The 14,761-nt window shown below is 43.0% G+C and overlaps 1 long non-coding RNA gene across 1 annotated transcript; it reads right to left on the bottom strand.

Moving 5' to 3' along the window:
* Positions 1 to 2,162: 2,162 nt before the first annotated feature.
* LOC127002539 (uncharacterized) lies at positions 2,163 to 4,357 on the bottom strand. The gene is made up of 3 exons (XR_007756329.1): positions 3,910 to 4,357; positions 3,157 to 3,261; positions 2,163 to 2,311 (listed from the first exon to the last, which is right to left on the bottom strand). It is a non-coding gene; the product is annotated as an uncharacterized LOC127002539 (long non-coding RNA).
* Between the last annotated feature and the right edge of the window lie 10,404 nt (positions 4,358 to 14,761).

A 14,761-nucleotide genomic window follows, 5' to 3' on the forward strand; every position in this document is an offset into this window, starting at 1 on the left:
GGATGTAGGATACATCGAAGGTCTCTTTCAAAGTTTTGTAAAGATCCAACAGTGATTTGCTTGATATAATTATGCCTTTCTGAAAAGGATAGAGACTCGAGTGTCCAGTTACCCTCATTTCCGCAACAGTCTTTACCATTGTTTCTAGGATACTCTTTTGTCTCTCTAGATCACATCCATAGGCATGCCTTTTGCGCTTCTTATTGTCTCTCGGTACTCTCGAGTTCATCAGGTCGAACCAGGAATCTGTTAATTCCGTGAAGTTGCTTGTTGCAGCCCAGTGTTTGCTAACAAGAAGCCCTTGCTCTCCAAAGTATTTCAGAGTTTTTGCTGTTGTCTCTGATAATAACTGGGCTGCTAGGGAAACTTTCATTCTTCCAGAGCCTTTTACATCAAGATGTTTTAGGATAGACGATGGGCTGTTTTAGATCTTTCTTACACCTGGTGACTAGCTCGTTGACACAGTCACTGCTGACTTGTTTGTTTCCCTCTAAGGTGAAGCCGTGGTCAATAAAATTGTTTCGTATAAGCTTTAACAAATGAGGGGCATCAGCAAATACAAAAATCTTTCTTTCAGGAGCAGCTGGGTTCTTGAAATATGTCTTCTCTGTGCTGATGTCTAAAGTTTTCCAGAGCTTCATGTTTGTAGGTCCAAGGTCATGCACCATAGCAACAACAATAAAGCCTGCCTCCTCTGATTTAGTAATGATGTCGAACAAAGTTTTCCTTGTCATGGGTTTATCAAAATCATAGTAGATGATCTGTTTCCATCCGCATGTTAGCCCTCTTAACATTGCACACTGAACATAACGTTTAGGGCCATAAAGTGTATCAGTACCCTTGTCATAGGTCCACTCATGCGCTACACTGGTTTCATCAAAACTCAGCACACAAAGCCGTTGGTACTGGTTCATGGATGCAGACTTGTGGTGCAGCAACTTCATGACCGGCAGCAGCAATCCTGGTTCAACATCAAGTTTCATAAGCCATCTTTTGAGGGTGGCAGCCGACGGAAGAGGAAACTTCATAGTTTCTCGTAAATAGTTATATGCTTTGGGGCTAAAACTTCTGAGTGTCACAGCTCTTCTAATGTCCTCCTCTTCCCACCTCTTCACAGGCTTCTTGTGCAACATGCATTCGATCTGAGTTGGAGTCAAATATGTTTGTAGCTTTTCAGTAACCTTTTCAATGCCGTGCCACAAACCCACTTTGTTCTGATATTCCAGTCTCTCAATTAATATTTCTCTCTCTTTTTCCCATTCACATTTCTCCTGAAGAAGCTCATCCCTCTCTGCTATAAGTTTATTTCTTTCATTTATCCACTCTCTCTTTTCCTCCTCACGCTCACTTCTTTCTTTAATACACTCATTGTTTTCACAAATAAATGGCTTCCCCTCAAATACTTCATCAAGGGCTGGAAGAGGCTTCTGTGTAGTAGTGCCGTGTTTTCTGTTCTCTCCTTCCCTCCCTCTGTGATTTCCTTCATCACTTAAGGAGCCAGACACTGAACCTGTGGGATCGCCAAAAAGAAGCCTCCTCTTTGGTACCGACCCACCAGCAGCTGTCACAGGAACAGCTGAAATGATTGAAATCAATTATTAAAGAGTCTGTGGATTGGTTAGAGAGAGAGAGAGAGAGAGAGAGAGAGAGAGAGAGAGAGAGAGAGAGAGAGAGAGAGAGAGAGAGAGAGAAGACTACTAATTAGTATCAAGTTTTCATTAGTTTTGTTATTATTTTTTTAGGCAAATACTGAACATATATTATGAGTAAATTGGAGGTGGAAGAGGCTTCTGTAGTAGTGCCGTGGTTTTCTGTTCTCTCTCCTTCCCTCCCTCTGTGATTTCCTTCATCACTTAAGGAGCCAGACACTGAACCTGTGGGATCGCCAAAAGAAGCCTCCTCTTTGGTACCGATTCCACCAGCAGCTGTCACAGGAACAGCTGAAATGATTGAAATCAATTATTAAAGAGTCTGTGTATTGGTTAGAGAGAGAGAGAGAGAGAGAGAGAGAGAGAGAGAGAGAGAGAGAGAGAGAGAGAGAGAGAGAGAGAGAGAAGACTACTTAATTAGTATCAAGTTTTTCATTAGTTTTGTTATTATTTTTTTTAGGCAAATACTGAACATATATTATGAGTACCTTGGAGGGGTGGAAGAGGCTTCTGTGTAGTAGTGCCGTGGCCTTCTGTTCTCTCTCCTTCCCTCCCTCTGTGATTTCCTTCATCACTTAAGGAGCCAGACACTGAACCTGTGGGATCGCCAAAAAGAAGCCTCCTCTTTGGTACCGACCCACCAGCAGCTGTCACAGGAACAGCTGAAATGATTGAAATCAATTATTAAAGAGTCTGTGTATTGGTTAGAGAGAGAGAGAGAGAGAGAGAGAGAGAGAGAGAGAGAGAGAGAGAGAGAGAGAGAGAGAGAAGACTACTTAATTAGTATCAAGTTTTTCATTAGTTTTGTTATTATTTTTTTTAGGCAAATACTGAACATATATTATGAGTACCTTGGAGGGGTGGAAGAGGCTTCTGTGTAGTAGTGCCGTGGCCTTCTGTTCTCTCTCCTTCCCTCCCTCTGTGATTTCCTTCATCACTTAAGGAGCCAGACACTGAACCTGTGGGATCGCCAAAAAGAAGCCTCATCTTTGGTAACGACAAAACAGAAGCTGTCAAAGGAACAGCTGAAATGAATGAAATCAATTATTAAAGAGTCTGTGTATTGGTTAGGAGAGAGATAGAGAGAGAGAGAGAGAGAGAGAGAGAGAGAGAGTGAGGCATACCCGTTCCGCCGTATTGGGCTTTAAATTTCAAATTTGAAAGGTCCGGGGCTGCCGTAGCTGCTATCCTTGGTAGTGTAAACCCGGCCTTACTTACTTTTCCTCCTCCCCATCATTTCTGTTTCACCCTCTCCTTGCACTCATTATTACCTCTCTGTTTTCCTCCCATCCCTCACCCTCTTTGTCCTACCCTCCTCACCTCCTTACTCTCCACACCCCTCCCTTCCACCCCCAACTTCTTCCCTCCCCACCGCATGAGAACGATACAAGGAAAAAACAGAGGACAAGGGATTTAGGAACCTACCCTCTCTCTCTCTCTCTCTCTCATGATATGTGAATGACCTGTAGCTAGAACTAAAGTAAAGAATACATTTAATTATGTTTACCTTCGCTCTCAGGCGTTGCAGCAGCTCCATTAGCGACATCTGTTTCTGCTAGGAATCGTTTTGTTCCTCTTCTCCTCTCTAGAATATCATCAATTGTTACGGAGTCTGCAACGGTAGTAACAAAAATTAAATAGAGGCACAGAACGCTGCTGTATATTGTATTGCAAACTGTAATGATATCACAATATTGTTTATTGAGCCTAATTAGAATCCTCTATTACGTTGTTTGATGACGCTACCCTTAGCATATTCTTCTTCCTATAACCTTTAAAAAGCCCTGCTGGTCACTTGTCTTGATGAAATAGTAGTACAACTTTTCAAAATATAACTGCAAGGATATGCTGACTATTGAATTATTTATTACTTAAGGCCGGGTTCTAGCAGTATCATTACCATTATAATGTATAAGCGTCCAGTTCCATAATTTGATGATAAATCGTAATGTGTAATATATGGTTTTGAAATTTCATCTTTCTTTAAACTTTCTATCAAGAGAAAAATGTCTTTTTTTATTATTTTCATATTTTTTGTAATTTTTTAAAAATGCTCTTTATCTATTTTTTTCAAAAAATATGCAAAAATATTTAACTTAAAAAAGACATTTTTCTCTTGATAGAAAGTTTAAAGAAAGATGAAATTTCAAAACCATATATTACACATTACGATTTATCATCAAATTATGGAACTGGACGCTTATACATTATAATGGTAATGATACTGCTAGAACCCGGCCTTAAGTTTAACACAACTTACTTGTTACTATTGGTAAGTGCAGCGTTGGTACGGCCCCTGGTCGCAGCCTTCTTTGCTTTGAGGGTAGTGGTATTTCCAAAAGCTCGTACATAAGGTTTCTCTCGTATGCATTATCTTCAAAATGCCGGTTGCACATATGTGCAGCGGTTGGATTTATAAAATCTCCTCTTCTGCACGCAGTAATCCACTTCTGCCTTGTGTCTTCGTCTTTCGGAAACGTATGGAATGTTATTTTTACACCTTTTTCATAAACGGAATGGCAACCAAACACTGCACACGTGGTAGGCATCTTCAGCGTGAATTATTAACACCAGGGAAACGGAGTGATGGTATGTGAACGCTTCACTTCACAAACTCAGACTGACTCCACTGACTTGGCCAGGCCACCACCCGATCATAGGCGTGACGTCACGCCACGCCACGGACGGTGTCCCCGCCCCTGCGCCAACTGGAACCAAAGTAGAGCCCCTGGTGAGCCGACCTTCTATAATTCTGTCGGCCTGGTTCCTGGGAAGTACTTCCGTGGGTTGCCTCGTAGCAGCACAAGAGGTTTGTACTGATGTTTCTGGAATAAGAAAGTGAAAGGATTGTATCATCTACAAGAGTACTTCCTTCCGTGTATAGTTATGTGAGCTCGTAAATTCCACCGTCGGTTACAACAGAAACGGCAAATCGTTGCTTTTTTACATAGCTCAAATGGCAATTAGCACTACCCCAGCTACCATCCCCTCCCTGTCTTTGGCTTTACAGTGCCTAAAGTCAGGGATCTCCATGACCAATAACCCAGGAAAACTACTGTTGTACAATCGTGGACACAAGTGTTGACACACTGTCCACTGAGTTTCGTTCACCGGCCCTGACTTTAAAATATATACACCGCATGGAAAGAGGCTAATGTTCAGATATGTCACTACATATACACTCTCCATAATTTATTATATATGAATTTGTCAGTTGTGCACACTGATAACAAGTTTGTAATTTGTGGAGGAAAATGTCTCTTTTTACATTTCGTTCAAATTTAGTCAAGGACAGCTAAAGTTGTTTACAAGGCTATTATGCATTTGAATAAATGTTGTATTCATTCCTGCAACGTCCTCCCTAAGAAAATACGAAGAAAACATTGATAACTTGCACAAATATTCTGATATGATCTAAAAATATATAATGATGAAACCATTTAACTCTCGCTTGACAATGTTATGTAATGACGTCATCGACCATGCCAGCCGGCGCATTTAGGAAACTAGTAGGCTATTGTGAATTGAGTTGAATTACAAAGCTATTATTTTGCAGTTAAGAATACTAAGCGATTCGTTTGCATTTATGAAACTAAGCCATTACTTTGCATTTACGAATACTAAGTTATTATTATGCATTTAAGAAAACTGCTATTATTTTGCAGTAACTTTTTGGTCAATTTACGGTTTCACCCAACCAACGATTTTCTCACGTGGTTCATGTTTTTCTGCTGATAGATGTAGAGAATTCCGTGATTTTGTTCCTCATTTCCGTCGCAAATGTCTACTTTTCGAGTTATGCCTCTTTTCAAGTTATGCCTATCCCCTTCCCTAAACGATCTTGGGGGACCTGTGGGAACACGGGGTTTTTGGGTGGGGGAGCATGAAATCGACTAATATGCATTTCAAATGAGGTCGAGAAATCAACAGAATCGCATTAGATCACCAGTGAAAAGGCATAGCCTACATTTGTTTTGGTTGGAGCGGGGAAGCGACCATTGTGATGTAAGCAGTGTTGCCAACGATCCGCTATGGGTGAACATCCCATCCTGATCTGCGCATGCGCGGACTTTGTTTACATACACAGGGCGGATTCTTTTCGGCACGGTCCCGTGTCTTTTCTCGCTTACTTATTGTGATCTGTCCCACCCGAGTTTATATTTGTTTTTTTATGAAAGTAAATGATGACGTATGTTTTGAATTTGGAAAATGCGTGAAATATGAAAGTTGATTCCTGCACCTCTTGTATGTCAGCAAATGTGATAAATGAGATAACCTGCACCCCTTGTATGCCGGTAAATGTGATAAATAAGATAACCTGCACCACTTGTAGGGGGAGGTGGGGCAAAATGGCATAGGTGGGTAATATGGACCACCCCGTTTTCTGTGTTTTTAGCTTCTGCCAGCTATTGATAATGATATGGACTTAGTCCTCGGCTCATTAGTCAGCTGCAACATCGGGGCAAGTTTGGACGCCGTCGTTTGTTTGTGTGTGAAAAATCCCAGAATATTTTATCACCAGCTGATCTATTGGTAAGGGTCTGATAAAATCGTGTTTATAGGAGTAATGTGACTCATAATTTCATGTGTTATTGCATGATTCTTTAGTATTACTCTGTGCATGAGTCTGACTACTGAAACATTTTTCTGCACCGCCATTGTTCCGCTGAGATTGTTGTTAACATTTTCATTACCCTTGGGGCAAAACGGCCCACTTAACAATAATAATTATTTTTTGCTGCTAACTAACTCACAACTTCAGTGAACAAAGATAAGGACAAAGTGTTCTCTGTTTCTTTTATATGAATATTAATTTTATGTTCAGGAAGGTAATGTCACTTATCGTTTGTGAGTTCATGTTGTTCATGCTATTGAGCAAACTAACAATTATTTTTGTGATGCATTAAGAACTTTTATGTTGAGAAAGGTAATTTCACTTTAACTTGTGAGTAGTTTCATGAGAGTTCATTGGTGTTCATGCTATTGAGCCACAGATCATTTATTTTTGTAATGGAATAAGAACTTGATGTTCAGGAAGGTAATATCACTTTTCATTTGGAATTCATTGTTGTTCATGCTACTGAGCCTAAGAGCAATTGTTTTCTAATGGAATAAGAACTAGATTATTTTAGTTTTGTTAAGTAATCTTTCTAATGTGATTATCTGTCAAAACGTATGTTTGGCATGTTACCAAGCATTTCCATATGAGGTCCATTTTGCCCCATAAGTGAGGTCCGTTTTGCCCCGACCGTTGTACAAAATGGTCCACTTGTGGCTATTTTATTTTTTTTAATATCATCTTCCAAAAAGAGAAAGTAGTTCGTTTAATGATGAATAAAAGATGCAAAAACACCAGCTTATCTTATGAATACTACACAAAATTAATTAAAAATCAAAAGTGAAACCTTAGTGGTGTTTGCCAGGTCACCTTTGTGGTAATAAATGATAAGGAGAGTGATAGCCCCCCTTGTACGTCGGTAAATGATTTGGTGAGAATGTACCACCCCCCTGTACGTCGGTATAAATGTAATGTGATAACCTATGACCCTTGTATGTATGGTAACGTAATAAATGTAATAAATAATAACCCTATACCCCCCGGTAAATGTAATAAAATAAATAAATGATACCCCTTTTGTATGTTGGTAAATGATAAATGCGATAACCTTTGAATGTCATCCTGGAATTTGCTATTCTCTCATAAAAACTATACATGCTGTATGCCGCCATCTTGCCTGGACAAACTAATATCAACACTCTGTGATAGTAAACATTGGGTTCTGCGCATGCGCAGATCAGGATCGGATAGACTAAAATACATTGATGAGATTTATCGCCACGCCGGGCTGCCCACAACATTTCCTCCCGTCACTCCAGAAACACAGGTAAGGACCGCGAACTTGTTTTCCACTGGAATACCTCAGATTTGCTACACGTGTTTGTGCTGTCTGTAGCGCCGGTAGGGTTTTTTGAGGGGCGTTATAGACGGCCCCAGCCTGTTAGTGGCGCAAGCTAATTTTATTTATGGTGGCTGGCGTGATGTATGACTTGCTTGGCCCATGATGCCTCCCGGTGCTCCTCTTGACCGAAGTTGCTGAAGTTAAGGTTGATTGAAGATCCGGACAGCATGCCAAGTGCCTTCCCACCCCTCAACTTAACCACAGCCTCTTTGACCTCAACCAGAGAGGATGAACTTTCGTCAATGGGTGGGTCAGCATCCACCACTTGTAACCCAGCAACTGGAAGCTGCCGACGTGGAGAGTCCACCATGTACAGCTGCTCAAAGTTCTCAGCCCAACGTGCCCTCTGCCCATTCACGTAAGACACGAGGCAGCCGTCAGCTGTTCGGATAGTGCTCACCTAATAAGAGTGAGACTTGGAGCGGAGCATCTTCACGGCTCGATAAGCAGGTCGGGGGTCATTCGCATTTAAATGGCCCTCGACTTCCTCAGCGAGACTCCTGACATACCTCTCCTTGTCTCTCCTCAGGAGAGCTCTAGTCCTACGCGACAGAGCCCTGTATTGGTCCCGCTTCCCAGCAAGTCTGGCAGCGCGACTCTCCTCAATATTATCCAACGTCTCCACCGAGGCAAAGGCACTCCTAGATCTCGGGCGCTCTCCAGTGCACTCCTCGGCATCTTGCAGTGTCTTACGTTTGAAGGTATTCCACAGTTCTACAGGGTCTTCCAGGGTGCTGAGCACATCGAACCGATTTGAGACCGTCACTGCATACTTCCTGAGCACATGCCAGGTCTCAGCCTCTCGAGATGGAACACAGTAGTGTTGCATCTCGAGATTCTTTGACCTAACATGAAGCTTGAGTGTTGCAACAACAAGCCTATGGTCAGTTGCAAAGAACGCAGCACTCCGGTAAACCCTGCAGTTCTGAAGGATCCTCCAACGAGTATTTACGAGAATGTGGTCGATCTCCTTAGCTACACCTCCGGCATCGCTATATCAAGTCCAGCGGTGCTGAGTCGTCAGAGCGAGCTCGTGACGCGAGTTCAATCCGTTCAATCGCCGCTTGGTGCGCCGCTGGGATTTTCAGCCGCCGCCAGTGGCCACCACTACCCACATGCACCTCCTAGCACTATCAGCGAACTCCTGAGCTGGGAGGGAGGGGCAGAGCAAGCCAGCAGGCATAATATAAACACTCGCCACTCGCCGCTCGCCTGCCAGGCTGGGCCGCCGATCCCCCGACACACCGGAAAGAAGCACCCGACCAGGATCCACCGGGGGAAGAAAACTACCGGCGCAATGGCCGCAATGTAAAAAAAAAAAAAAAGCTCTGGTCTCTGGTACCAGGAACCCGCAATTCTCAACTTTCTGGATTTAGCAAAATTCAGGAGGAGAGTTGTTGATGTTCCTGGTACATTTGCGGAAACGAGTTCTTTCTGTACCTATGGTAAGCCTTCCCTCCAACCGGCAACGTCGCAGTAGTGCTACTCAAGTGTTGTTGTGAATAAACGATGTTCGTCGTGTTCGGCTGTGAGTAGCGGAGAGGTTCACTGCTATTCAGGAAGTGTAAGGGAGGCTTTATCCATAATTAAGAGGTGGAAATAAATGTAGCATGTGTATGTAACACATGTTAAACCACTACAAAATAATAACACCAGAGAGAAGACGAGGCGTATTATCAAGAGTCGAGACTTTGATGTTCCGCTCCTTCATCAGCATTCACGTGTAAACGTGTGCACACTCTCTCTCTCTCTCTCTCTCTCTCTCTCTCTCTCTCTCTCGATGGAAATCCGATATAATTTTCTCACTTTCTAAGAAATCCGGCCACCTGTTATTAACCAGTCTCTCACATACCTTCGCAACCACACTAGTGAGTGATACCGGTCTGTAATTTAATGGGTCCGCTCTCTTGCCTCCCTTAAAAATCGGTACCGTACTATGTTTGCTCTCTTCCAATCTTGTGGTACCTTTTCTTCACTCAGAGAGGCACTCATTATGGAGTGCAGGTTCTCTGCAAGTTGATCACTACATTCTTTCAAGATCCACCCTGATACTCCATCCGGCCCCGTCGCCTTTCTTACATCCAATTTGTTCAAACTTTCTTTGACCTCCTGCACCGTTAACTGAATCTCTTGCATAACCTTCCTTTTTCCTGGCCCGGGGGTTGTACAAATTCTTCTTTTGTGAACATTCTATGGAAGCTGTTATTCATCACCTCTGCCATCTTTGCTGGGTCCTCATATGTGGTTTCATCCATTTTCAGTTAATCGATTTTTTTCTCTATTCTTTAATTGGCGTTCACACGTCTATAAAATAGTTTGGGTAGGTCTTTTCACTTGTCGATTATATCTTTTTCATATTTCCTTTTTTCTTCTCTTCTAATCTTTGTATATTCATTCCTTGCTTGTTTGAAATCGTTCCACGAGTTAATTCTTCTTCGTCTCCTCCTTCCTTTCCAAGCTTCCTCTTTTCTCTTTCTAATTATCTCGGATCTCTTGTTAAACCACTCCTTTTTACCAACATCCTTTTTGGTTACCTTGGGGACATATCTATTTTCGGCTTCCTTGTATAGCTTTAAAAACGCCTCCCACTTATCCTGTGTACTCTTGGCTTTGAACAGCCCACTCCAATTTGCATTTTCAAAAAAGGTTCTCATGCTAACAAAGTCACACTTGTTGCTTCTCCCAATTTTGTGATTTTCTTTTCGGTCAATCGTTTTATTTTCTGATACTTCAAAGTCCACAACCTCATGGTCACTCTTCGCTATTGGACAATCTACGTTAAGATTTTCTATTATTTCCGGCGCCTTACTAAATATATACCAGGTCTAGTCTTGATGCCTCGCCTTCTTTCCCGAATCTGGTATGTTCCTTGATCCACTGAGTCAGCACATGTTCCACTGCCAGTCGCAGGAGTCTTCCTCCCCACGACTCGTCTGCTCCCTGCGTCTCCCAATCCTCCCATTCCACCTCCATGCAGTTGAAATCACCCATTATAAGTATTCTCTCACACGCCCTCAACATTTCATCCTTGCAACTCACCGTCTCTTGTATCATTTGTTTATATTCCCGCAACCCCATACGCTTGTTCATGGGGGCACATACCCTACTACATAATGCCTCCTTCTTCCTTCAGCACCCACAATTTTCACTTTCAACACCTCTGTCAAGCCTTCACCCTCAATTACCTCCTCCACCCTAATGCCTTTTTTAACCATTAACATCATACCTCCTCCCTGTTTTATCTTTCTGTCTCTCCTCCATATGTTGTTTGCACCTTCTCCAATACCCACCACCTCAATTGAGTCACAACTTAGTTTCCGTCAGCCCCACAATATCAGGTTCTTTGTCTCTCAAATAGTCGTTAATTCTATCTACGATGAAACTATTCCATTAATATTCGTATATGTCACTTTCCACCCTTTCTCCTTTTCTGTTAGTTTTATTCCCTTCTTCCTCTCGACCCTATGAACTACTTTGTCACTTTCATATCCATTACTCTCCAAAAAAACTCCCTCTTCTCTTCTTGCGATCTCTTCTCATTTAAATCACGAACCTCACCTCTAAAGGCGGCTTTACACCTGGCAATTCGCGGCTGGCAATACAGGCGCGGCAGCATTTTTGGTCTGGGTCTGGGTCTGGGAGCTCTTCTCGCGGCAAGTTCTCTGCAGCTGAGCGTGTCCGTCTTGTATTGCCGACTGGCGGCCAGGTAAACAACATGTCGGCGCCAATAAAACAAGAAATGACAGATGCAGATAACAATATTTGGAGCCGGGAGGCCGAGGTGGCATTGCTAGAGGAAGTGAGACAGCATCGACACTTGTGGGACCCACAAGATAAGCTCTACAAGAAGCAGAGTCTGCGCAAAACAACTTTTGATGGAGTGGCAGCAACATTGTGGGAAATGTTTATCTCTTTGCGAGATATCGAAGGAGGTATAAGGAACGGTTATTTTCGTGTATTATATAATCACACTATGTAATGCCTGGGAGTTGGGATGGCATGTTCCTCCCTTCTCCTTTGTTGTTAAATGCAACAATAAACAATCAGTCAATCAATCAATACTGCTTATGATAAGCCTCGTTTACTTAAAGTATTTCTACAATATTAGGCTGATGGACCAAACTCATTGTGGTTTTAAGATATGGTAGTAGCCTTTTGGGGTGTCTGGGGTGAATTCATGCCCTTGCATTTACTAGCAGTTTACGTCTTGATGCTCCCGGCGGCTCCTCCCACGTGTGAAGGTACTTTCTCCCGAGAGCACCCAGACGGTCTAGCCGCTAGATCGTCGCGGCTGTATTGCCGGCCAGGAATTGCCACGTGTAAAGTGTGTGTGTGTGTGTGTGTGTGTGTGTGTGTGTGTGTGTGTGTGTGTGTGTGTAATTAACCACGACCTGATCACGAGTTGGACTCGTAATCGCCAGCAGCAGGTACCCTCCCAACATGAGCAAGTGCTCTTTATCGTCGATCTATGGGTACTGCCAGGACCTCACACACCACACACCCCATCCCCTTTGCTCAAGGGGGGATAGTAACCACTCCTAGTCAACGGAAAGAATCCGGCCTGAGCGGGCTCGAACCGTCGCCCTGTCAGACCGTGAAGCCAGTGTGTGTGTGTGTGTGTGTGTGCGAGAGAGAGAGAGAGAGAGAGAGAGAGAGAGAGAGAGAGAGAGAGAGAGAGAGAGAGAGAGAGAGAGAGAGAGAGCAACTTCAGCTGGCCGTGCAATAAGCCGGAGAGCCTTACTGCACCCACACCTCACTATCACCTGCCATCCTCGTCCATGTAGCTATCCAGTCTACTCTTAAACCAAGCTATCGTCGATGCACTAACTATGTGATTGCTTAGTCTATTCCATTCCAGAGAGAGAGAGAGAGAGAGAGAGAGAGAGAGAGAGAGAGAGAGAGAGAGAGAGAGAGAGAGAGAGGGCCACACCTGTCATGGAGGTGGGCGGAGCTGAGAGCCAGCCGTCAAATCAGCGAGGAGTGCGGCGCAGGGCTAGAAAACCGTACCTACCTTCGTAAATATATAAAGGATGTATAAAGGAATTGTATTGTACTGTAGTCATGCCCTGCCTGTGATTCTCCTGTCTCTTCCTGCTGCAGGATAATGTCTGAGGGCGGCAGTCGGGGCGACGTGGCAATGAGGGCGAACGAGAACGTCCACAGGTCGGGGGTCACGCCGGAGGAGATGGCGGCCGGCTACGACGAGTGGTCCGAGAACTACGAGGAGATGGTGAGAGAGAGAGAGAGAGAGAGAGAGAGAGAGAGAGAGAGAGAGAGAGAGATTTACATAAATTTACATAGAAAATCAGACCACACAGACCCCATGGTCCAGACTAGGTGGTCTGTCCTTAAACCTAAGTGATTTTACATTAATCAGATGGCTCCAAAACGTTGCTTTTCTTCTCTAGTTAATATTAAGTTCAAGGAAGTGACGGTCGAGCTTGTTTTTAAAGGAGTCAATCGTGTTACACTGGACCACTGATGGTGGAGCTTATTCCATTCTCGCACTACAACGTTGGTGAAGAAAAATTTGGTGCAGTCTGAATTTACTTGTCTACATTTGAGTTTTGTGCCATTGTTCCTCGTTCGCAAAGTGTCATCGATCATAAACAATTTTGTTCTGTCTACATTCGTGAAACCATTAAGTATTTTAAAACATTCGATCAGTTTTCCTCGGAGGCGACGTTTCTCAAGAGAGAACATGTTAAGGGTGGAAAGCCTTTCTTCGTAAGATTTGTTGCGCAAGGAAGGGATCATTTTTGTTGCTCGACGCTGAACACCTTCTAGTTTAGCAATGTCCTTTGCATGATGGGGAGACCAAAACTGTACCGCATATTCCAAGTGGGGTCTGACTAAACTATTGTAGAGCGGAAGTATTACATCTTTATTCTTGAATAAAAAGTTTCTTTTAATGAAGCCCAACATTCTGTTCGCTTTATTTGCTGCATCGATGCATTGATGTGAGAATTTGAGGTTTGACGCGATTTTAATCCCCAGGTCCTTAACGCACTGAACGCTTGTGAGTTTAACGCCGTGTATTTCGTAATCGAACTTCTTATTTTTTGTTCCAACTTGAAGGACCTGGCACTTGTCTACGTTAAAGGGCATCTCCCATTTATCAGACCAAGCTGAAATTTTGTGCAAATCCTCTTGGAGGCTTTGCCTGTCTTCGTCAGTAAGAACCGAGTTACCAATCTTTGTGTCGTCTGCAAATTTACCAATGCGATTATTGAGTCCAACATCCACGTCGTTGATGTAAATAATGAAGAGCACTGGGCCAAGAACCGAGCCCTGAGGGACGCCACTAGTGACCGGCGCCCACTCTGAGTTAAATCCGTCAATCACAACTCTTTGTTGTCTGTTGCTCAACCAATTCGCGATCCATTTTTTTACTTGACCGTCAATGCCTATTTGCTTTAATTTATAAAGTAATTTATGATGTGGGACTTTATCAAACGCTTTCTGGAAATCAAGATAGACTACGTCCACTGATTTGGTTACGTCATAAATTGAGAAGAGACCGTTATAAAAGGTCAGTAGGTTTGACAGGCAGGATCTTTTGTTACGGAAGCCATGTTGTGAATCCCCAATTAATGAGTGGCTTTCGAGGTAACTCACAAAATATGTCTCTAATTATGCTCTCGACTAGCTTACCTACAATTGAAGTTAGACTAATGGGTCGGTAGTTACCTGGTATTTTTTTGTCTCCTTTCTTAAAAATTGGTGTCACGTTAGCCTTTTTCCAATCCGAAGGGACGATGCCTTGTCGCAAGGACATATTGAATACGGTAGTGAGGGAGGAGAGTATTTCGCTCTTTGTTTCTTTAAGCAGTATAGGATATACTTTGTCGGGTCCTGGACTTTTATTTGTTTTAAGTGAATGGAGAACTTTAAGGACTTCATCGGTTGTTATTTCAAAATTAGGCAATGCATGCTCGAGATTTACAATAGTACTGGTGTTGGTGGGAGCGAGAGGAAGACTGTTAGTATTAAACACCGAGGGTCGTTATAACAAGGTCGAGTATATTATTTTGTCGAGTTGGCTCAGAAACCATTTGGCTTAGATAATTTTCTTCTAGAAATTCGATCATTCTATGTGACTCGCCTTCTGTACCTGACAGTGTAGCCCAGTCTTAAAGTCTCCTAATATCA

Source organism: Eriocheir sinensis, chromosome 23, assembly GCF_024679095.1.
Source record: "Eriocheir sinensis breed Jianghai 21 chromosome 23, ASM2467909v1, whole genome shotgun sequence".
NCBI lineage: Eukaryota > Metazoa > Arthropoda > Malacostraca > Decapoda > Varunidae > Eriocheir > Eriocheir sinensis.